This window comes from Ambystoma mexicanum, chromosome 7p, assembly GCF_040938575.1.
Source record: "Ambystoma mexicanum isolate Mex_15411 chromosome 7p, UKY_AmexF1_1, whole genome shotgun sequence".
Classification (NCBI taxonomy): domain Eukaryota; kingdom Metazoa; phylum Chordata; class Amphibia; order Caudata; family Ambystomatidae; genus Ambystoma; species Ambystoma mexicanum.
In genome coordinates this window covers 689824067-689849204 of record NC_090939.1, presented here as the reverse complement: position 1 = coordinate 689849204, position 25138 = coordinate 689824067, and positions in this window count along the sequence as shown.

The following is a 25138-nucleotide window of genomic DNA, read 5'->3' as shown; positions in this document are numbered from 1 at the left end:
CATCCCCCCCCCCTTCCTGCCAGGTCATTGCCGCATCACATACCCCACATTATCATGCATGAAATGAGACTCACCGAGTAGCCAGGATCTGTTCCCTGCGTGTCGCTCCATGTAGCGTGGTATTGTAGAGTTCCTCAAGACCATAGAATCATGGGTTGATCCGGGAAATCGGGCACAACAATGTGTAAAGATCCTGTTGGAGTCACACACCATTTGTACATTAAGAGATTGATATTGTTTCCGGTTGCGGTACTGGACCTCCATGGCATGTGGGACAACCAATTCCACATGGGTGCAGTCGATGGCACCAATGCAACCCGGTATGCCGGCAAGTGCATGGAATCCCACTTTTGTGTTTGTAATCTCCTGCTCCGAGCGTGGTAAAGAGATGTAGTCGTCTGCGTGCTTCAGGAGGGCATCGAGCACTTGCAATAGTGTCCGTGACAACAGTGGCTGTGAAATGCCATGCAACTGTCCGACTGTGTGCTGGTAGGTGCCTGTGGCCAGGAAGTGGAGTACAGACACCACCTTCAGTAGGGGTGGGATGGCGGTTGGGCTATCTATCATGCTGACAAGGTCAGCGTGTGTCATGTTCACAATGGCGTTTATGGTGTCCCGGTCCAAACGGGTGTGGATCTGCTCAGCAGTGAGGTTGAACGGATGAGCTCGGAGGCGTGGGATTGCGGGCTGCCTGCGTGGTGGTAGTGGCTGTGCTGGTGGGCCTTGCTGGCCCTGCCTTGCCCTCCTCCTCCTCCTGCGTCTCCTCTGTGCGGCCGGTTGATGTAGTAGTTGGTGTTCGTCTTCTTCTTGAAGTTGGAGTACTTGCAGTGCTATCAGGTCCCCCAGGGCCAACATCGCTAGTCCTGCCGGTAGCATTTTGGAGTGGGTGTGGTTGTGGGAGGGGGTTGGGTGTGCAATTTATGTGTTTTCAGGCTGTATAGCCTCCACCTGTGGTGATTCATTCCACCTGTGCCAGCTGCAATCCCCTTTGGGCGAGCACGTCCCGCACACAATGCTGCAATTTGACGCATGGCATCTTGCTATTACAATCATGTATTTAATCCCGAAGGCAGTGAAATATTGGTTTATATGTTCATTCTGCTATGGTCCCATTGTTTCACATACTATCTTTGCAGTCGCGAACAAACTTGTGAAGGGTCAGTGGAATGTAGTACTCGATTAACGGTGGACCCTCATGCAGCACTGTACCGAGGTTCACCGACGGGCGGGGCGTCCCATTTGTGAGTGAAGCCAGTTGCCATTTTCACACACTGCCTCACTACATGGATGAATTTGTGATTTCAAGCGGTCACAGATGCCTTTTCGACGTGATGTTGCAAATGAGGAATTCGAAGGACAGCGCTTTCGGTTTTCAGCTAGCGGCGAGGAGACGCCCACAGGTCTGACTGCAAATATAACGTTCTATTGTTTAATGTCCTTGGGACAGGGGCCAATGGCGAAAATGCAATGATTGATATGAATAGTATGGGATGCGCAATAGCGTAGTGGAGGATAAGGCAGGACGTTCCCAAATACATGTTACTTCACAACACTAGAATTCCGGGCTGGAGCACAGTGGATTTTGCAGACTGCATTACGCACAGACTCAATGGAAATTTCAAATGTTATGTGAGTAAATAATCAGGCGTTTTTATACCGGGATGAGGGAATGATGTATGGATGCATGGACAGATGATTTAATTGAGAGTTTGCCATGTACATGGCTTTTTGGAATCTATCCCCTTCCCCTGCGCTATGTGATGCAGAGCTGCCATAGTGGGACCATCGTCTATCTGCCCTTGTTGAACCCTCCCTGTCTCGACGCGCCTTCAAACACTTGTGTCTATGCACGTTACTAATCCCATCTAATAGATTCTGTTTTAACAGACGCATGCACACAAACACTCGTTTGTAATAGTGTTTTCACCTCGATTTATATAGTTATGATTCGCAAGTGATTTTTGGGTGGAAATAATCCTTTTGAGTGGGCTAGCATGCATATGGCTGTGGATTTAGTGTGATCATTGAAGTGAGTAATACAAATGAAGTTCTGATGCACATACTATTCTTTTTCATTTCATTTGGGTGACAGGTATCTCCTCCCCTTTTGCCGCTGCCATCTGTATGCCACTCCTGCAGATGGCTTTTACTCCCGACACCTGCTGCTTCGAGTTAATCAGTGGAGCACCATTACGATCTTATGGGACGATCGCCAATGGGCCACATGCCCTTACGCAGTACTAGTGGCTAGGAGCAACATATCAACCTTTCAGCTGGACTAGTGCCTACCTAATGGGACGGCCCTGCGGTTCTAGGCGCTTCCATGTTGCCTTTTTGAACGTGAATGTAGCCCCTGTGTACCATGAAGGAACAGTGTACCATGAAGGAACAGGGCGTCACACAAGAAGAAGCTGGTCATTTATTGCGGATGCAGCCCACAGTAATGAAAAATATTTTGGAGTTTATGACCTAATAGCTGTATGGGCTTGGTGAATTTGATGTGCATTACATTTTTATTCTGATATTAACCGTGTAGCGTTATTCTTTGCAAGTAATGTGGCATATTCCTATTTGTGGAGCGATGTATTGTGAGAAGATCTGCATTGGGTTCCGGCTTATGAGTATAGTTGCGTGGTACTGTACTGGCCGCGTTTGCCTACGAAGCCCAGTAAGGTCAGGGATAGGGGCTGCCATTATGACTGTTTTAATGATGTCATGCTCAGGGGCGGGGGATTAGCTTTTGTGTAACAGATGCCGGTCAGCCAGGTGGATTGGTGGAATGATGTGATTATCAGATAATGGCTGGTCACAGGTGCCTGTGTTTGTGTGCGTTTCTTGGAGGGAGACTGAGGTCATGTCCATTGGAATAGCTTCTGTATTCGTGCCATCTGTGCCCTGCAGCTCCCATTGGCCCCTCTTGAGATGAGCCTGGCTGCTCAGTCACTCTGCCAACTTGTGTGGTACATGCTTATGCTGATGGTTGGTTTGTTTACTGGCAAGAGTACAGGGCTGGTGCAGTCTCCCTCAGGATACTGCTTTGAATGTTGCCTTACACTGGTGTCAAGCGATGGGGGCCTGTTGTTGTTTTGTCTCATATTTCAGTTCATATTGCTGTACTTGGACCTTCACATGCCTGTGCTGCATCAGTACGGCAATGGTGACATGCCAAATATGGATGGCCACTCACAAGGCATTTGGATCCCCTACATTCATTTGTTCGTTGGCATGCATGGGTGACTTGTACATTTCACTGGTTGCATTGTGTAACTTCATTGCACCTACGAGGAGTTGTGCAATGTGGGCAGGGAGTGGTGTACAGGCAGTAGGGCCATTTACGGTTGGTTCACGATGCCGTAATTCTCACCATGGCGGAATGGTACTTTCCGCCATGTTTGATGGCGTTAAGTAAATGTCCGCTAGGGTCAGAATTCGCGTACCGTTGCGCCATGGTGGTAATTACGGTTTTGCATGGCGCGTGTGCGCGTACTTGGTGCAGTTAGCGTTGGCGTTCACTACGGTGTCGCTAATGGCATCGTACTTTACGGTGACGGGTCATAATCGCACCGAGCGGTATTCGATGGCGGTATTACATTTCCGCCATCGTTTTTCGATTTCCGCCAGGGTCGTAATGAGGGCCAATGACTAATAGTTTTTTTGAAACAGGACATGTGTTTTATAAAACATTAGCATCATATTTGATTAATGACAAATTACAAAATTGTACAATAACAAAAACATAAATATCATTGTTACAATGACTGCAAATATATGATGTAGGGACACGGTTTAATGGAAGTTCCATTTCTTCAGGATGATTGTGACCAAGGAAATTACCTAAGGCCACATGAACAGTCAAAGTGAACAGTCAAAGTGTTGTAAGACTTGTTCAAAATGATTTCATTACTAATGGATCTGAAGCAGAAATGTGTATCATAGATTACAAACATTTTCTCTCTTGAACAGTTTCTCTAGCAAAGTCCAGGGTTGCGAAAACACGTAACACTTAAGGATATAACTTTAACTTTAAAACCCTGAGACCCATACCAAAATTGTGATATAGGTAGAAAAGAGGTTGGAAGTTGAGTCTCCTTAGGAACAAAAACATACATTTAGTGTAGAACACTGAGGCAGCAACTAGTGCACAATGCAGGGGCCTCGGAGCCCCCAAACTCATCTAGAAACACATCATAATAACATTGTTTATAAACTTACAGGAATCCACCTGAGTGATACAAAAAGGGCATGTAACTACTTGGATGGTTGATTAAAAGCTTGAAGAGCTTAAGTTTAACCCTGATCCTGCAAAGAAAAAAACAACAATAGAGATAGCCGAGCAGAAATTTAGCATTTAGATAATTACTATTTTTATTTTAAACAGGACTTGTGTTTTATAAAACACTAGCATCATAATTGAGTTAATGACAAATAACAAAATTGTACAATAACAAAAACAGAAATATCATTGTTACAATGACTGCAAATATATGATGTAGTGACAGAATTTACTGGAAGTTCCATTTCTTCAGGATGATTGTGATCAGTCAAAGTGTTGTAAGACTTGTTCGAAGTTACTTTCATTACTAATGGATTTAAAGCATGTGTATGTATTTTGTATTTGTATTTGTTTGTTATTTATATCGCGCACCAAACCCTAAGGTAACTGGGTGCTTGAAAAACTTAGGGGTTACATACATGGTGAAATAAGTACCGTACAGTAAGTCAACTTAGAGGTTACATACATGGTGAAGTAAGTACATTACAGTCAAGTCAAGAGACAACAAATGGGATCCTAGTTACAGGTGGTTCAGAAAGCGGGGATCATGTACAGTATCATTATTAAGCAGAGGGCATTGAACAATTGCATAGATAAACAATGGTTAGATAGACATACTGGTACCATTTTAGCGCAGAGGCTTGTTGCTCAGCCAATTTTCTATTCCGGCTTTGAACATGAGGAAGGAGGGTTCTTGTCTGAGAGGGATGGGAATAGAGTTCCAACATTTGGCCGCTTGGACTGGGAAGCTAGCTCCTCCAGCAGTTTTTAGATTGAATCTTGGTACCACAAGGTTGTGGGAATGAGAGGATCTAGTGGTACGCGCAGGTTGGTGTTTACAAATTTTGTCTGACAGGTATTTCGGGGCTGTGTTTGTGAGGCATTTGTGTGTGATGGCCAAGGTGCAAAGAGTGATTCTGTCATGGATGGGCAACCAGTTGATGTTGTGTCTGTGACTGGAAATATGGCAGGACCTGGGAAGACTGAGTGCTGCTCTCAGTGAGTTATTCTGGAGTACCTGGAGTCTATTTAGGTTGTGTTCGGAAAAACCTAGGAATAGTGTGTTGCAGTAGCTTAGTTTAGACAGTGCAAGTGCTCTAGCTAACGTTAGGCAGCTACTTGTAGATAAGAACGATTTGCAGCTGTAGATCAGTTTATTTGTATAGGCCGTGGAAGATGCCACACTGCTGACTTGTTTTTTGAGAGAGATTGTTGAGTCGAGGTAGACCCCAAATGTTTTTATCTCTTTAGCTACGTTATGTTACCATCGATGACGAAAGATGAGTACCTGGTGTCAAGTTTGTTCAATCGTGCCTGAGTGCCGACGATCATTAGCTCAGTCTTGTCGCCATTGAGGCAGAGACTGTTTGTGACCATCCATGCTTGGATTTCAAGATAAATGTCGTTCAGTAATTTTGAATCATGGTTGGAGCAGCCAGTGAGGGGGATAAGGACTTGAGTGTCATCCGCATAGTTGGTGTAGATGACACCCAAGTTGTCCAGCCTGTCGAATAATAGCTTTGTAAATATATTGTAACGTGTCGGTGACAGGCATGATCCCCGAGGGACTCCACAGAGTATGGGTGTGGGGTCTGCTGAGGCTGAAGGGGAGAAGACTCTGGTGGTCCGATTTGAGAGGAAGGATTTGACCCAGTCAGAGGCGTTAGTGGAAAATACTGCAGCTGTGTTAAGGTGCTTGGTGCGAATTTGGTGGTCGACAAGGTCGAAGGCCGCAGATAAGTCAAGGAGTAGGAGGATCGCTAGCTTACCTTTGTCCTTCTACTCGTCCATTTGGATCTTGAGGTCTAGGAGGGCTGTCTCAGTTCCATGTGTGGGTCTGAAACCCGATTATCTGAGACCTAGGAGTTCATTCTCCTCTAGGTGCTTCTGGATTTGCAAATAGGCCACCCGATCAAGTATTTTTAGAAGAAACGGGACAGTGGTGATGGGCCTATAGTGTGTGGGGATATTTGGATCCAGGTTTTTTTTTTTTTTAAGAGAGGCATTACCCAGGCTTCCTTGAGGTTGTTGGGACCTGGTTGGAAGAGAAGGAAGAATTTATCAGAGTGGTGATGAAGGGGGCTAGGTTTTTAGCTCCCTCTTTAATAATGGTGGCTGGGCAGATATCCCCTTGCCAGTGGGAGGGTTTGAGGCTTCTTATGATATCTTCAACTTCCTTTGTTGTTTCATGTGAGAAGGTGAAGGGAGTGCCAGATTGAGGAGTTTTCGCTGGGACAGGAGCGGTCTGGGAGCTGTTAGTGAGGCTAGCCTTTTTAGCTTCAATCTTATTTCGGCGTAGAGTGATTTTATCCGCGAGGGCTTGTTGGATTTTTGTGCACCATTCTGCGTTTGATACAGTCTTGGGCGGGTGGTGCTGGGGATTCAAGCTCTTTTAGGATGCTGAAGAGATCCCTAGTATTGGATTTGGCATTTTGGATTCTGGAATTATAGGCTTCTTTTTTAGCGGAAAGGATGGCCGCTTTGTAGATAGTGGAGGCTGATGTAAAAGCAGTTTTGTTGGTGGAGGAGGGTGATTTGCGCCAAGTGGATTCCGTTGATCTTTTGCTGTTTGAGGCTTTTTAGTTCGGGGGTGAACCACTTACTAAGGTGTGCGATGGGTTTGGCTTTTCTGAGTTTTTGATGAGCCGTGATATCTAATGCTGATTTAAGGGTGTTGTTGTAAAGGTCTACCAATTTGTGAAGGTCAAGGCTACTGAACTGGGTCTCATTTAGGATATTGCTAATGAGGGGTTGGAGGCTGTCTATGGTGATATTGCGGGAGTTTCTAGACAACGAGGGGGGTGGGGCTGATGTGGCTTTGGAAGAGGAGGATCCGGGGATGGAGAACATGATGAGGTGATGGTCTGACCAAGCTACTGGTTCGTTTTGGTGAATGTAGATGGAGCAGTTGAGGTCTGACACCCAGTCCAGCATACAGCCTTTGGCATGGATTGGGTTTTGTGATTCCTTGTTTGAAGCCCAGGTTTATCATAGATTACAAAAATGTTCCTCTCTTGAACAGTTTCTCTAGGAAAGTCCTGATGAATAAATATTTTAGACCCATTAACCATAGACCTAGGTATTTCTCTGATTGCCTTTATGATTAGGATAAGATGAGGGTTGTGGAAGACCGTGAAAATCAAATGTCTTTGGAGTGTCTGACCAGTTTTTCTTTTGGGAGGGATCCAATGAGTTTTGTCTTCGTCAATCAGAGGTGCATTTTCTATTAAGCAAGTTTAGAATTAATTTGTTTAAGTAACCTCTACAATCAGAGCCTTCAACACCTTCCAGCGATTTGAAATTCATAGATTATATTGGCGGTTCCTGTTTTAATGATCCAGGAGAGACCTCTGTAGGACTTGGATCATGACAAACAATGGTGCGATCACCTCTAGAGCCGTATTTTTTGGCCCATATTTTAACTTTAGCATCAACGACCCTCATGCTGATATTTGATAGTTATTTTGTCAATAAGGCAAAGGCAGAGATAAGCTTATCTCTGTTAGATTTGAAGCCCTGACTCCCTCCCTGAATTCCATTGTTGAGGAGTTTGGCGAAATTACTTCTGTCCCACAGGAGTACATGGATGAGTAGTGGCTAAACCTCCTACCCAGCCCTCAAAATTCTACAAAACAAAAGTGATATCAATCATAAAGGTGAAACAGGCACAGCTAAGAGATATTCCTCCTTTGCCTTTTGAGGTTACGTGGGCCAAGAGTACGTTATACTCTTAAGAAGGGTGTCAATGTGAAACAGTAGCAAACCAAAAAGCAATAGTACACAGTCCAAAATAAAGGAATTTCCAATCAAGGTTCTATAAAAATATATATACTTTTATAAAACACACCAATGTACAACTATTGAAAACACTATCAAAAACCCACCCCTGGAATTCCAAAATGGCACCCGGCAGAGGAAGACCACCCCCATAGGACACGGCAAGCAACACAAGCGAGTTCCACCCTCTCATCGAGCAGATATCTTCAGGCAAAATAGCTTGCAGCAGGAGCCGGAGACCAGACACGCAGCACGCATCCAACAGCAGCGCCCCGGAAACTCCCAGATGGGCCGCAACCTGAAGCAATGGGAGAAAGCAAGCAATCACGAAAAGGGGACAAAGAGAGCCGACCCGGGAACCGTACTCCCCTCACCCCACCCACCCCCCTGGTTATGCAAGAACAAAAGTAGAAAGTCACCCCTCCGGCGCTGGGACACCGAGCCGAAAGACGCAGACCTTAAAAATAATCTCACCCAGGAGCGGAAGATAAGGAACCCAGTGAGTGACTGGCGGGGGGAGGACCAGGCCACTCAACAAGCAACTCCGAAGCAGCCCAGGAACGGGAGGAACGGGGAAGCTACCCCCAACAGCAGCACTACCCATAAGAAAAACTCCAAGGGGAGAGACACAACCTGAGGCACCTCCCCCGGCCTCAAAAGCAGTAGCTACGCTTGCCGACCTGATGTGAGGGACACCCAACGGCCGGAACCCAGCAGGGCAACCGGGACTGGCAGTGCTCAGCAAGGGAGACACCCCCAGAGGAGGACCGGAATGCGAACCGGGAGTCACAAGCACCACAGGACATAAAGGCAGCAAAACAAGTATCAGACACGCAGCAAGGGGCCGCCTCCAAAGAGGAAGCAAGGGAAAAAGGCTTGCCACTCACAATGGACAATAAGGAGCCCACACAAGGAAACAGGAACAGCACAGGCCCCACCAGCCACATCAGATACCTCCCACCTCCTTGGCAGCACAACATCAGCCCTCTGGGAGAACCAGAAGCAGGCAGTCCAGAGAGGAGCCAAACACGGCCGGTAGGGGGCGGGGCGCACTAAATCCGGCCCAGGAACGGGAGGCACAGGGACGTGACCCGTCCCCAACAACAGCGCAACCCATAGCAAAGACTCCTAGGGGAGAGACACAACCCGAGGAGGGAAGCACCACCCCCCGGCGTTAAAAGCAGCAGCCTCGCTTACCGACCCAACGTGAGGGACATCCAATAGTCGGAACTTGGCAGGACAGCAGGGATTGGCAGCGCTCAGTAAGGGAGATACTACCAGAGGAGGACCGGAATGCGAACCGGGGTCACAAGCACCCCGGGACATAAAGGCAGCAAATCAAGCAACAAACGCGCAGCGAGGTCTGTCTTCAAAGAGGAAGCAAGGAAAAAAGGCTTGCCACTCACAGTGGACAATAAGGAGGCCACACAAGGAAACAGACACAACACAGGCCCAACCAGCCTCAGCAGAAACCCCACACTGCTCCGGCAGCACAACATCAGACCCCGTGGGAATCAGAATCAGGGGGGCGTCCAGAGAGGAGTCAAACAAGGGCCGGTAGGGGGGGTGCATAAAATCCGACCCACCGGGGGAGAGCCAGTGCACACAGCAGCGGCACGAGGACCCCCCCTGGGGTGAGACGGGAGAGTAGCAGGGAAAAAAGACAGACTGCTACCAGCACCGTCAGGCATCCCAGTGACAACAGGAGGGGGGGACCCCAGCAAGATCTGCCACCAAGGGGTCTGCATAACGATCACAAGAGCATCACAGAAAGAGCCACAAGTGCAATGCTACAGCACCAGCCTTTATGTCAAAATCCAGACTGAAAACCCTGGCCCCAGCACCTCAATCGCCTCCAGGGAGGCAACCCAAGAGCATTAGACAACTTTGGAGCATGGAAGACACACCAAAAACGAGACGAGGAAACTAACCAAGACCACCCCACCCCCCAGGAACGGCAGGGGACAGGAGAGAAAGCAATGACCAAAGAAGACATGCAAAACATCTTCAAAGAATTTCTGAACCAATTCTTGCTCTCCTTCCAGGAACAATTCCAATCCCTGAAAGAGGACATGAAGCAATCGCTGCAAGGGTTTAGGACCCCCCCACATAAAGAGGGAAAAGGATCAGTCACTTGGAGGCCCAATGTGAGGAACCCGAAAGGCAATTCTGGAATCTCAAGTGGGGTTTAGGACCCCCCACAGGTTAGTATTGAGGGTAATGCAAGGCATGAGGGACACATCGTCCAAGCGCTCCTAGGAACCTGGCCACCCTCAGGGGGAGAGGGACGAATGGGGGGAGGGAAGAAAACAGGGTGGAGGGGCACAAATGGGGAAGGGAGGGAGAGCGAGGGAGGGGATCAAGGGGAAATTAACCAGTGATGGGGACTCAGGTTCATAGGGACTGGAAGAGATTCGGAATATGGATGGGGGAGACCCAAGACCAGTAGAAATATTAACACACAATGTGCAGGGGATGAACACCCCGACCAAGAGGAAAAAGTTAGAGCGGCAAGCCTGGCGAACGAAAGCAGATGTCTTAATGTATCAAGAAAAGCACATTAAAAAAAGCAGATAGGGGGCCCAAAAAGATTAGAGGGTCAACACAAGTATACCAATACAATGCAGGGGGAAAGAGAGCAAGAGTCCTGATCGCATTGCACACCAGATTAAATGCGCGTATCCAAAACTCCCAATCAGATACAGAGGGACGATACCTCTTTCTGAATGTAGAACTAGCAGGCAAATAAACTAATGTTAGCATCTATATACGCCCACAACACAGGACAGGATGGTTTCCTCAAAGGGGTTCTGAAGGCGTTAGATGGATTCACTACAGGGGAGATAATGCTAGGAGGCAGTTTGAACATAGCATGGAACCCCACCCTGGACAGAAGCTCAAAACCACAACAAGAGACAAGTGCCCCCTCAGAAACCCTGAAGACAGCATTCGAAACACTAGCATTCTTCGATTTATGGAGGGCGGTAAGAGGGGAAACACAGGGATTCACCCACTTCTGACACGTACACAACACCCAGTATAGAATAGACTATATCTGGGTTTCTGCAGGTTTAGTAGGAAAAGTGGGTAGCATCGAACTAGGATCAATCTCCCTCTCGGACCATGCCCCAATAACTGTAACATTTAACATACACACAACACAGTAAGGGATATGGACATGGACATTTCCGGCAGATTTACTGCAGGATCGACTAATAGAGGTGGCTATAAAACATAAGATAGAAAATTACTTTTCCAATAGCGACACAGGAGAAACTACACAATATATTATATGGGACACCTTCAAAGCAGTACTGCGGTGCGACCTAATAGCCATAAAAGCACGTAGAGAAAGACAGAGAAACAAGTGGGAGGAAGCGCTAACCTGCTACTATGGCTCAACAAATGATATAGGCACCCACACAACAAGATAAGTGAGATCGTGGGAGTAGGGGTTAAGACCTGGGACAAGGCAGTCAGAAAGGAGACCCTAACGACATTCCCATCTCCGTTCTACTCGCTGTTCGGTAACCCTGACTTTCAGCCGGGGATGGAACAGAACGTATACGCACAATGGGCCCAGGCAGGCTGCAGAAAGATTAGAGACATGTATCAGGGACAAACAATTATGTAATTCCAAGAATGTAAGCAGAACCTGGGAAAAAACAGACAGAGAAGGATTGAAGTACACCCAACTAAAACATTGCATTGTAAAATCAATAAAACATGTTTTAAAAAAAAAAACACCCTTGTAAAGGATGACAGAGAAATGCACAATTTAAAAGACACAAGAGCTGTGTTACTTAGCAGGGAGGAAAGAGGCAATAAAAAAACCACTATGTTCAAAAAGAAATGCTTCTTCATGAGAAATGAGCTTAGCCTGTCTCTGGGGTCCAACCAAATCAACCATGGGGGGCAGGAGCCTTTCAACAGTAGATAATCAGTTCTCGGCAGGTCAACAGCGTCAAACCAGGCATCTTAAAGTTGTTGAAGAGGTTCTATTCAGGCTCAGATGAGGCGAGTCATTGTGATCCATACAGGGAGCAGGATTTGAGCCAGGTTCAAAGAGATGCTTGTTGCAGTTTGATGTGGCGTTCCAATAAAGCCTGTCAATGAGGCCACACGCGTCAGCTCAATGTTCGATCACAGGTTGAAGATGAGGATGCTGGTGACTCGTGGCGCATGATCGCGATGCTGCGGTTTTAAATCTTTCTGCAGCACCGAGCATTTGGTTCGAGCCAAGGCAATAACCTGCTCAGCTGACGTGGTTTGGTGAACTGGTTCAAAGGTGCAGCAACAGTGGTTCAAAGGTCGAGGGAGTGATTAAAGCAGCACCGTTATTTTAAAGGGCCCCAAATGTGTTCCGAAGACAGCTGGAAGAGGTTTGACGGCAGAAACAGGCATCCTTGCAGTTCTGGTCTCAGGATGCTATGAGTCACATACCAGGGGCTAAGGGACAAGATAAGGTGCATGTTCTCCCAACACAATGGAGCCAGGCAAACAAGTGCAAGGATCCTTCACCTCCAGTGAGGTCCTGGGTACTGGTGTAGCTGGCAGAGAGGGATGGTTTGCTCCAGCAGCAGGTCACCCCCAATATACCTTTGCAGTGGGTAGGAAGCAGATCTTGCCTCTCCCTTGGAACGCTCAATTTTCACCTCACTGGCAGAGGGTTCTGGAAAGATCAACTCTCCCAAAATGAATTAATCTTTCAGGCCAGGGATGAATCAAAGAAAGGGTGGGAGACCCCTTCTTTTAAATGCAAAAGTCCACAGGGGTTTGGACAAAATCAAGCTTGCTTTAAGGGGTCCAATCCCTGTTCCTGTGATAAGAGGTCCTTGCCTTCTTGCATCATATCCAAAGTGCTTGTGCTAAAAGAAGTCTAGGGAACAGGAAGGAGGCAGCAATACAGAGAGAAACAAGATGGTAGAATCCTTCCCCAACTCTGCTGAGCTCCCTCTGACTGCTATACCACGCCCCTTCTCAAGCTCACAGCATCAACAGCTCTTTGATATGAACCAGCCTGGTGTGAGGCTAGTCCTTTTGTTCAGAGTGTGCCCTTTGATTCCTGTTTCCCAGGACAGTTCCTGCTGGGGGGCGGTCCTGCTGGAGAGAAAGGTACCCCACCACACAAAAGATCAAAAGAGAGGCATAGTCTTTCAGTCTCTTGTCCTGCTGGCTAGCAGAGACAGGTTGTCTAACAAGAATTCAAACAACCCTTCCATAGCTGACCTGGGCTCACAGTGTTGACGTGTGTCGGTCAAAATGTGCTTCTAATAATTATCTAAATTACCAGCCAACATACCCCATAAAAGCGTATTGCTTATATTTAGAGATTAAACTGCCACCAGGATAGTAATTCCTCATAAGTAAGTGATTTTGTAATAGAGGTGCAGATTTAAAAGCAACTTCTGTGCTGAAGTGATTTTTCTGTCACCCCAGCTGTCAAGAGGGCACTTGTGACCTTTAAACCTGCCCTGTCCCACTGGAGAGCAGGGACTGCAGATCAGGAGTCTGTTGCAGTGGGGCACAGGAGACACTATGCCTTTGGCATGCAGCTTAATGAAAGGGGTATCTGGTTAGAAGACCACCCTTTCTGAGATGGAATTACCTGCATCATTTTATCTAGCTATATTAATAAAAGTCAAAATGTGTGGGTTTGTGGCTTGGCAAAGCATTGTTCCTTATACAATTCCACACAGTTTCACCAATCCGCACCAAATTGTGCATAGTTACCTGTTAGGAACCTGCGGATATTACTGGCTACATGAAATGTGGACACCCAACCCCTTTCCCTGGATTTCAGTAAAAGTCCAAATTTGTTTGTGGGTTTGTGGCTGGGCAAAGCGTTGTTCCTTATACAATTCCTCACTGTTTCACCAATCTGCACCAAATGTTGCACAGTTACCTATAAGGACCCTCCGGACATTACTGGCTACATGACATTTGGACACCCCACCCCTTTCCCTGGATTTCAGCACCTGCACACATAAAACGGTTGCCTTAAATCGGTGAAACATCAATGTGGTCATAGAAGCACCACTCTCGACACGAGGAACAATACTCAAGGTCCCTATAGGACATTGAACGCCAGGTTTCAAGGCCCTAGAACTTACAGTTTCTGAGATATTAGCAATCAAAGCGAGATTCTGATCTCACGTAATGCGCAGTCCTGATTGTGCTGGATTACAACTGTTTTTTTTCCCTTTTGGGGCATGGGATGCTGGTATCCAGTGGGCTTGGTCTGAGTTTGGACACAGATGAGTATGTCACCCCCACCCCATTTATACGGTCATATTTCTTATTCACAAGTAGTTTCTTTGCTAGTAGTTTTCTAGGGCCTCGCATTTGATCCCGAGTTCATATGTAATGCATTGCAGAGTTGCGATCATGGAGGTTTTTTATTTTTGATCCTGCTTGACAGTTCTTTTGTATTTTCATTATGTGAAAGTTTCTTCTCCGGGTCACTCACCTCAGTATGTATGCTGCTATATTATCTGTGAGGTCTTCCGAAACCGGTTTAAAATGTGCCTGGAAAGTTTTGGTGAATTTGTCTTGGAATGTTTGTAGACATAGTTGGAAATCCTCTCTTGTAGTCACAGATGCCAATGAAAAGGGTGCCCCAGCCATTTCCTGTTTACAGCTGTAGGGTTTAGCTCCCTCTCATTCCATATGATGTGGCTAGCACCCCCTCAAGTTCCCCTGCTTAGATTTTTTTCATGAGGAAGGGACTATTGAATGTGGGGCGCTAAACCTCTTGCGCTTAAGAGAGTGTGGCCTTTCTTTTGTTAAGTTGAACCTTTTATGTATAGCTAAACTGCCATGGCAACTTGAGAAGGCCAACAGACACCGCTCTGGGAAGCATTCAACAGGCTATGGGAGGTCTGTCTCCCGTGGATACTGGGCCGGCGCTGCTCCAGTGTAACTAGCAATCCACTGAACTCAAATCCCTTCGGGCCCAGCTCCAATGGAAAGGAAGAAAATCCCTGCCCGGCGTGTTCTGGAGGTAACCTGTAGTCCTTTTCAGAGCACTACAATGCCCCCCCCCCCCCTTGAGCTCTGCACACTAGGTGTGCTCTCTGTTAGGAATGATTTTCTATACTCTGGCCTGGTGGACAGGTGTATAGACGGCCAACCTATATTGTGACAGGGACAACTCTGGGAAGCTGTAGCCAAACCAGTTTAGGTAGCAGTGACAGGCGGTCTAGGCTAAGTTCTTCAGAGGGGTGAGAGTGTAAGGGGTCTACAATGAGGTCACACAATGAGAGTCACAAATTGCACTTAGATAGGATGCATACAAATACAGTTATTTAATTATGTCCAAAACACACTATAAGAAAATGAATACAAGCAGATAGACGTATCAACCAATACTATCAAACTAAAATACATATATACATTCACAGGTTCAAATGCAAAAATACTCCTGCCAAGCAGTATCATGCACAAAAAGGTCCACAGTGATGATCCCTAGCTAATATTGTCCAACCCGAAGTTGCCTGGGACCTTGTGCTCTATTGTTCAGGATACAGCTCCACAGAACTTAGGATGCAGGAAAAAATGTAGGTAGGGTCTCTGGGGTCCAGTGATGGATTGTTAGAGTTAGGGTTCAATGTAGACAAGTGCCCAAAAGTACCCCCAAAAGTCTTGCCAAGGCAAGTAATGGCAAAGCCAATAGTATAAAAAATAGGATTATTATAAGCCCATTTACCTATAATGGTAGCGTAGGGGTATGTTAAAAGCTCTATAAGTTACCCCCCCTTACGCTGAATCTTCCCAAGTCACTGTGGAACAAAGGAAGGGTGTCCTGGCTTGCTTTTCCCGCCAAAACCTGCAGTCCTCAATTTTCAGGGGTTGCAAGTTCGAGTGATTCTCCGGTTGGGATCTTTTGCTGGTGCAAGGACTCTCGGTGATGAAATGCAAAAACCAACAGTGCAGCACCCCTCTTGGAACGGGACTCGTGTCGGAAAAGCAAGTTTCAGACAGTGCATGCGGCGCACATCGATGCAGCAGGACTCAGTAACTGCGGTCAGACTTTCCGGTCTTTCTCGGGTCCCCTTGGCGCTAGGATGCCGCAATTTTGCAGAGGGTGTCGTTGCAGTGGAAGAAACTCACAACGGCGACAAAGTTAACCCGGTAGCCCAAAAACAAAGCTGATCAGCCACAGGACAATTCCCGGGCACTTCCGAAGGCATTTATTATTCTGGGTACCGAGAAGACGTCGGGAATGGATGGTCCCTCCACTCCAGGGGTCGTAGCCCCTTCGCAGGCCTACCAAAGATCATGAGCAAGACAGGGATCCTCCGGGACTGCACCAGAAGTTGGTTGCCAGGCCTCCTTCAGTCAGGTTTCGGGTTTCTTTGCGGGTCTTCTCAGCGGGGCAGGATACTTGGCTCCTTCAGGTTCTTCCAGGATCTCTCAAGAATGCATGCAGGGGTCTTCTTCTTATCCTAAAAGCCAGGTAGCAGTCAAAACTCCCACTCTCCAATGGCAGAACTAGCCCACACACACACACCCCACAGTGGTCAAATTAGGACCACTGACGGGAACACTCATGCATACCACTCTGACACTCAGAAACCAGCATGTGGATCAGGGTCAGATGACCCAGCCCACATCCTGCCTGTCAAACACACAAAGTCCTCCAGTAGCCCGCCAAAAGCTGCTGCTTTCCCAGGCACTGGAAGTCCTTATAAGGATCTTCCTGGACTCTGAGGTCAGGAAGAAGGCTAAAAAACAAGATGCAAAAAGAATGGGCGAAAAACCTAGTGGCACGGCCATGTTTGACCAGTAGCCACAGTCAGTAGCAAAACACGGTAAACGTGGTAAAGCTACAACGAAATTCCCCAAAAAGTGGAGAAAAGTCACTGCTGCCATCAGCCCATCTTTTAAGAACATCTAGAGCATGGGTGCACAACATACGGCCCGCGGGCCAGTTGCGGCCCGCCATGCCCTTTTGACCGGCCCGCGAGGCACAAAGACTTTCCTAATGGAGGGCGGCCCGCGGCCACCCTCCATTAGGGAAGTCTTTGTTGTCTTCCGGGCCGGTGAAAACACTGGCCCTCATTGGCTCAGCACACACACGCATCACGTCGCTCCTACGAACCACGTAATGCGTGTGTGCTGCACCAATGGAGGGCCAGCACTACGGCTGGCATGGTCCATAAGACTTGATGCTGGAAGGCATTTCAGCCTTGGACCACGCCAGCCGTAGTATGATTCCAGTTTACCTGCCGCTTACCTGCCTGCCTTCCAGCACGTCTCCGGTAAGTGGTCTGTTTGTGTTTGTGTGTCGGGTTTGTTTTGCTTTATGTTTGTGTGTGTATGGGGGGGGTGTGTGTCGGATGTGTATGAATGTTTGTATTTGAATGTATTTTGTGTGTATGTTGAGATGCGGGGGTGGGGGGTGTGTCGGATGTGTATGAATGTTTGTATTTGAATGTATTTTGTGTGTATGTTGAGATGCGGGGGTGGGGGGGTGTTTCGGATGTGTATGAATGTTTGTATTTGAATGTATTTTGTGTGTATGTTGAGATGCGGGGGTGGGAGGGTGTGTCGGATGTGTATGAATGTTTGTATTTGAATGTATTTTGTGTGTATGTGTAACGCTCACCTGATTCCCGTAGAGGCGCCGGTCTTGACTGGGCGTATACCGTATCTGCAAAGGTGATGTGTAACACACGGCTGGCTCTTTGGGCTGGACCTCTGTGCACTGTATGTCTGACTTGAAGGGTAAGATGTCTGCAGATAGAAAATATGGGATTAAGGAACTGGGTTATTGAATGTCTCTCTCTTCTTCCCTTTCTCTTCTCCTGTAGAACCCCAAAGGTTAACGCTCTCACCTTAGGTAAGTGAACGCCGTGCTCTCCATCTGCCTCGGGGCAGGGTGCTGTAACCAGTTTCTTCACTGGATAAGGGGAGCAGGCCTCTTGACTTCAGAGGACTGCTGTCCGTCGTTTACTGCACTAACGGTAAGTTTCGAGTACTTCTAATGTCTTTAAAGTCTTCAGTAATGATGTTTCTTGTTTTGCAGGGTTCCGGCGATGGCGGATGACGGGCTGAAGTGAGTTGAAGATGGAGCCCGTGTGATGAATAGAAGCGCCTGGAAGCACGTAAGTAAGCGCTTGTTGCCTGCTTCACGATGCGCTCTAACTGTCTTTTTATTTTGCAGGTACAAGTTCGGAGCGGCTGCAGGGTGCCGGAATACCCACTGGGTTAGATGTGGAAAGGAGTAATGGCACGTGAGTATTAAAGTTCCCCAATGTCTTTAAACGCACCTTGTTTTGTCTTTCAGATGCGGGATGCAGCGCCGAAGGCCTCCGGGGCGTGCCAAGAGTTGGTAAGCTTTTGTCTTTCAGATGCCGGAATGCAGTGTGAAGACCTCCGGAGCGCACAAAGAGTAGGTAAGCCTTTGTCTTTCAGATGCCGGAATGCAGCGCGAGGCGTTGGTGACAGCCGATGGACCAGGTAAGTGAAGAGCTGTCACTGAAGACCGTAATGCTAACCTGTTCTTTCTTGTCTTTATAGGTGTTGCTGAAGACTGGATTCAGGATGGTAAGCCTTTTTCCTTAGGCCCAGGATCAGATGCAGAAGACACGATGAACGTTCTGCTGCAGAGGATGCAGAATAACGCAAAGCAAGATTCATCCATCGGGTGTGGTTTAAATAGCCTCCTGTAGTGCTTAGGTGTCTCCTTCCACAGCCACGCCTAGGTAAGAAAAGAGTTCCTGCTTTCCAGAAGACTTCCAGTGTTCTGAATCTAGGGAGTGGCTCCTGCCCCACCCAACAGGAAAAGTAGTTCCAAACAGAAGAGGATCAGAGGCTCAACTGGCAGGCAAGTAAGCAGCATGGTCTGCTGCAGGTAAGTCCACCCAAGCATTATGAGCCCGGCGCTTCCAGCGCTGGGACTGGGCATATTTATGAGCCTGGTGCCACTGGCGCCAAGGACTGGGTCCAAAAGGTCCCAATTGGGACTGGTTGGCACTCGGAACCTGGGTTATGGATCTGCTTCCAAGGGAGTTGGGAAAACCCTGACCTTTTGGAAGCAGAGATCGTGACAGTACCCCCCCTCAAGGCCCCTCCCAAACCGGGCTTCTCCGGGGGTTTTGGCTTGTCAGGAAATGTTCGGTGAAATCTTTTGATTAGGCGAGGAGCGTGGACATATTCAGCAGGTTCCCAGGATCTCTCTTGGGGGCCGTAGCCTTTCCAGTCAATTAGGTAAAATAGTTTAGATTTGGAGATCTTGGAGTCCAGAATGCTTTTGACTTCAAACTCGAGTTCTCCATCAACTAGGATAGGTTTTGGAGATTTAGTTAGTCGGGTTTGAGGTTGCACGGGTTTTAATAGAGAGACGTGGAAGACCGGATGTATCTTCATGTGCGGGGGCAAGTCCAACTTGACCGCTACTGGGTTTACTATGGTAGTGATGGAATAGGGACCAAGGTATCTTGGGTTGAATGTGCGTGGCCCTTTTAGAGGTAGATATTTGGTGGATAACCAGACTTGATCCCCTACTTGATATTGAGGGGCTTCCTTCCGATGTTGATCTGCTCCTTTCTTGTATTGTTCTTTAGCCCTTTGAAGGTGAGAAACAGCTTCCTTAAAGGCTTGGGTGATTGTAGAATGCAGGTAGTCTACTGCTGGTGTTTCAAGATCTTGGAGGGGATCCAACTCCGAGGTTCGAGGGTGACTGCCGTACAAAAGAAAAAACAGGGTTTTCCCAGTTCCCGAATGGACAGAGTTATTGTAGGCATATTCGGCTATCCAAAGGATGTCTTTCCAAGTTTTTTCAGTTTGTTGCAGCATGCAGCGTAAATACTGTTCCAGAGTTTGATTGGTCCTCTCGGTTTGTCCGTCGGTCTGAGGGTGGTGACTGGTCGATAGTCTCACATCAATTTGAGCCGACCGACAGCAACTTCGCCAAAAATGAGAAATAAATTGACTACCTCGATCCGAAATTAGAACCGAAGGAAAACCGTGCAGTCGGACGATGTTTTCGAGAAATTCTCGGGCCAGAGTTGCTGCTGTTGGCAAGCCTTTGAGCGGAATGAAATGCGCCATCTTGGAGAATAAGTCCACGATTACTAGAATCGTATTGTATCCGGAGCATGGAGGTAGATCGGTGATGAAGTCCATAGAAAGCGTATGCCAATGGCGAGGTGGGATGTCAATAGGGCGTAAGAGGCCTGCTGGTCTTTCCTTTTGACTCTTGTTTTGGGCGCATACTCCACAGGACATTATAAAGTCTCTGATATCTTTTTTCCAAGACGGCCACCAGAAGTAGCGCTTGATCTTTTCTGAGGTCTTGGCCATACCGGGATGTCCTTCCATTAAAGAATCGTGATAACAAGAGATTACCTTTTTCTGTAAATCTGTGCTGGGCAGGTATAACAGTTCTTGGAAATATAATAGGTTGTCCTTCACCGTAAAGTCCTTTCCCTGCAGATGCCAATTCTGTATGTCTGCTTGAGTTACCAGTAGCCTGGCTTTATCCTTAACTTCCTCTATGGATTCTGTGGCGATTACACCCAGAATTCTTTGTTCGGGAATGATTGGTACAGGTTTAGGGTTGATCAAGTGTTCTTCCACTCCCATCCGAGAAAGGGCATCAGCTTTACCGTTCTTTGTACCAGGTCGATAGGTAATTATGAAGTCAAACTCGGCAAAGAATAATGCCCAACGGAGTTGTCTAGAGGATTGGGCTTTTGCGGTTTTCAAATATTGCAGGTTTCGGTGATCCGTAATCACAGTAACGGTGTGTCGGGCCCCCAGCAGATAATGCCGCCAAGCCTTAAAGGCAGACTTGATAGCCAGAAGTTCCTTGTCAGTAATCGTGTAATTGATTTCAGGAGGCGAGAATTTGCGGGACCAAAATGCCACGGGATGCAACTGATTGGTTACCGGGTCCTTTTGTGATAGAACTGCCCCCATGGCAAGGCTTGAAGCATCAGTTTCCACAATGTAGGGGAGTTCGGGGCGAGGGTGTTTTAAGATTGGTGCAGAGATAAATTTAGTCTTCAAATCCTGGAAAGCTTGTTCCGCCTCGGTAGACCATTCAAAACGTTTGTTTTTCTTTAACAAGGCAGTGATGGGCTGGACTATTCGAGAGAATTCGGGGATAAACCTGCGGTAAAAGTTAGCGAAGCCTAACATGCTTTGCACACCTTTTACGGAGGATGGTGATGGCCATTTGAGAACTGCATCGACCTTCTTTGAATCCATACGCACTCCGCCAGGTGATAATATGAATCCCAAGAATTCAACTTCAGTCACGTTGAAAACACATTTTTCCAACTTAGCGAAAAGTTTGTGTTGACGCAATCTTTCGAGGACCATTTTCACGTGTTTCCGATGTTCACGTTCCGATGAAGAATAAACGAGGATGTCGTCAATGTAAACAACAACACACACATCTATGAGCTCTCTGAGAACATCGTTCATAAAATATTGAAAGGCGGCCGGGGCATTGCAAAGTCCGAAGGGCATGACCTGATATTCAAATAGTCCATACTTGGTGCGGAAGGACGTCTTCCATTCATCGCCCTCTTTTACTCATACCAAGTGGTAAGCTCCTCTAAGATCCAGCTTTGTATATATGCATGCTTTTCTGACTTGGTCCAGGAGTTCAGGGATCAAAGGTAACGGATATCTATTCTTAACGGTGATCTGGTTCAGGGAGCGATAATCTATACAAGTTCTAAGGTCTCCTTCCTTTTTTGGAACGAAGAACAAAGCTGAAGAAGCAGGGGACTTGGAAGGACGAATAAACCCATTTGCCAGGTATTGATCCAGGTATTGTCGAAGGTGAAGGTTCTCAGGCTCGGTGAGGGCATAAATTCTACTACAAGGAGGAGTAGATCCAGGTATCAGGTCTATCTGGCAGTCATAAGACCTATGAGGAGGTAGAGAGTTAGCCTGATCCTTCCAGAAAACATCTTGGTATTCTAGGTATTCGGGAGGTAACTGGGGAGTCTCTGAAGAAATTGCTGCCAGTGCAACACCAGGTGGAGGGTGACAAGTAGAGACACATTCTGGAAACTGGACCGTTCTTGCTCGCCAATCGATCAGAGGATTGTGTTTCTCTAACCAAGGTATTCCTAGAATAATCTGAAACTGAGGGGCCTTGATCACATCGAACACGATCTTCTCATGGTGTCCATCTTGACTTACTAGCGTCACCTCTTGAGTGGTATGCGTTACTGGCCCGGAGGCTATCTCCGTACCATCCACCGTAGTAATGACGTCCTTTACAGCCTTGGGACAAAGAGTTAGATTCATCCTCAAAACCATTTCATGATCCACATAATTGCCGATGGCACCGCTGTCGACGTAAGCTTCAATTGCATGTAATCGATCCGGATTATCAGGGCTAATGAGGACCATAGGTATCACGAAATGCGAGGTCACGGAACTGGTTTTCACGCTCGGCAAGAGGACCTCTATTCTTGTCGGGCGAGGTCGTTTCCCTGCTCAGAGTTTGTAACTTTGGTAACTGCAGCTCCTACTGCCTTCTTGGCAGGTTTCACCGGACAGTCTCGAAGAAAGTGCCCTGAGTTTCCGCAATAGAGGCATAATTGCAACTGTTTTCTCCTTTCCCGCTCCTTTTGTGTTAGAGGACCTTTCAGACCCCCTATTTGCATGGGTTCCCCGGGGTCTACTCCTTTGGAAGGAGTTGGCGGTTTGGAAAATACTCGAGCATCAAACTTGGAACGATCGGCCTTCCTGTTCTGCAGTCTGTGATCTATTTGAACGACTAAGTCTATATAGTCCGAACAATCTTGTGGGGGATTCACTACTTGCGCTAACACATCTTTGAGCTCTCCACGTAGACCTCTATAAAACAGCGTAATCCTTTTGTCCTCAGGCCATTGAGTTTCCACTATCAGTCTGTTGAAAGACGCAATATAAGCCAAAAGGTCTTGATTACCTTGTCGCAACGAAAGAAGCTCATTGTCCAAGGCCTGCCCCTGTGAATATCTTGCGAACAGTTTTTCCATAGTGAGCTGAAAAGCTTGAAAATCATGGAGGACCGGATCATCTTGATTTACTAGAGGGATCGACCAGTCTGCCGCATTGCCACTAAGGTACGAAAGCACGAAAGCTACTTTAGCTTGATCAGTTGGAAAGGCTGCTGGCCGGCATAAGAAATGCAACCGGCACTGATTGATAAATACTGCAAACCTCTTTGGGTCACCAGAAAATCGTTCGGGCGGAGCCAGAGGTACATTCCCAGGTAGGTTGATCTGCACTGGATTCATAGAGGATGTAGAAGGAAGATTTCCCCCAGATGCGGGTAACGGGGTCTGTCCGGCTTGTGACTGTAGCAATTGTCTAGCGAGATCATCTGTTCGCTCCTTGGAAATAATCAGTTCCCTTCTTAGAGCGTTCGTTTCCTGCTGGGCTGCATGCACTTCTGCCCTTAGTTCCCCAAGTAACTGGGCTAGCTGGTCGGTATCCGAGGTTTCCATAGCGCCTGGACGGGAGTTTTGTGGTAGGCTTTGCGTTCTGTAACGCTCACCTGATTCCCATAGAGGCGCCGGTCTTGACTGGGCGTATACCGTATCTGCAAAGGTGATGTGTAACACACGGCTGGCTCTTTGGGCTGGACCTCTGTGCACTGTATGTCTGACTTGAAGGGTAAGATGTCTGCAGATAGAAAATATGGGATTAAGGAACTGGGTTATTGAATGTCTCTCTCTTCTTCCCTTTCTCTTCTCCTGTAGAACCCCAAAGGTTAACGCTCTCACCTTAGTTAAGTGAACGCCGTGCTCTCCATCTGCCTCGGGGCAGGGTGCTGTAACCAGTTTCTTCACTGGATAAGGGGAGCAGGCCTCTTGACTTCAGAGGACTGCTGTCCGTCTTTTACTGCACGAACGGTAAGTTTCGAGTAATTCTAATGTCTTTAAAGTCTTTAGTAATGATGTTTCTTGTTTTGCAGGGTTCCGGCGATGGCGGATGACGGGCTGAAGTGAGTTGAAGATGGAGCCCGTGTGATGAATAGAAGCGCCTGGAAGCACGTAAGTAAGCGCTTGTTGCCTGCTTCACGATGCGCTCTAACTGTCTTTTTATTTTGCAGGTACAAGTTCGGAGCGGCTTCAGGGTGCCGGAATACCCACTGGGTTAGATGTGGAAAGGAGTAATGGCACGTGAGTATTAAAGTTCCCCAATGTCTTTAAACGCACCTTGTTTTGTCTTTCAGATGCGGGATGCAGCGCCGAAGGCCTCCGGAGCGTGCGAAGAGTTGGTAAGCTTTTGTCTTTCAGATGCCGGAATGCAGTGTGAAGACCTCCAGAGCGCACGAAGAGTAGGTAAGCCTTTGTCTTTCAGATGCCGGAATGCAGCGCGAGGCGTTGGTGACAGCCGATGGACCAGGTAAGTGAAGAGCTATCACTGAAGACCGTAATGATAACCTGTTCTTTCTTGTCTTTATAGGTGTTGCTGAAGACTGGATTCAGGATGGTAAGCCTTTTTCCTTAGGCCCAGGATCAGATGCAGAAGACACGATGAACGTTCTGCTGCAGAGGATGCAGAATAACGCAAAGCAAGATTCATCCATCGGGTGTGGTTTAAATAGCCTCCTGTAGTGCTTAGGTGTCTCCTTCCACAGCCACGCCTAGGTAAGAAAAGAGTTCCTGCTTTCCAGAAGACTTCCAGTGTTCTGAATCTAGGGAGTGGCTCCTGCCCCACCCAACAGGAAAAGTAGTTCCAAACAGAAGAGGATCAGAGGCTCAACTGGCAGGCAAGTAAGCAGCATGGTCTGCTGCAGGTAAGTCCACCCAAGCATTATGAGCCCGGCGCTTCCAGCGCTGGGACTGGGCATATTTATGAGCCTGGTGCCACTGGCGCCAGGACTGGGTCCAAAAGGTCCCAATTGGGACTGGTTGGCACTCGGAACCTGGGTTATGGATCTGCTTCCAAGGGAGTTGGGAAAACCCTGACCTTTTGGAAGCAGAGATCATGACAGTATGTTGAGATCTGGGGGTGGGGGGGTGTGTCGGATGTGTATGAATGTTTGTATTTGAATGTATTTTGTGTGTATGTTGAGATGCGGGGGTGGGGGGGTGTCGGATGTGTATGAATGTTTGTATTTGA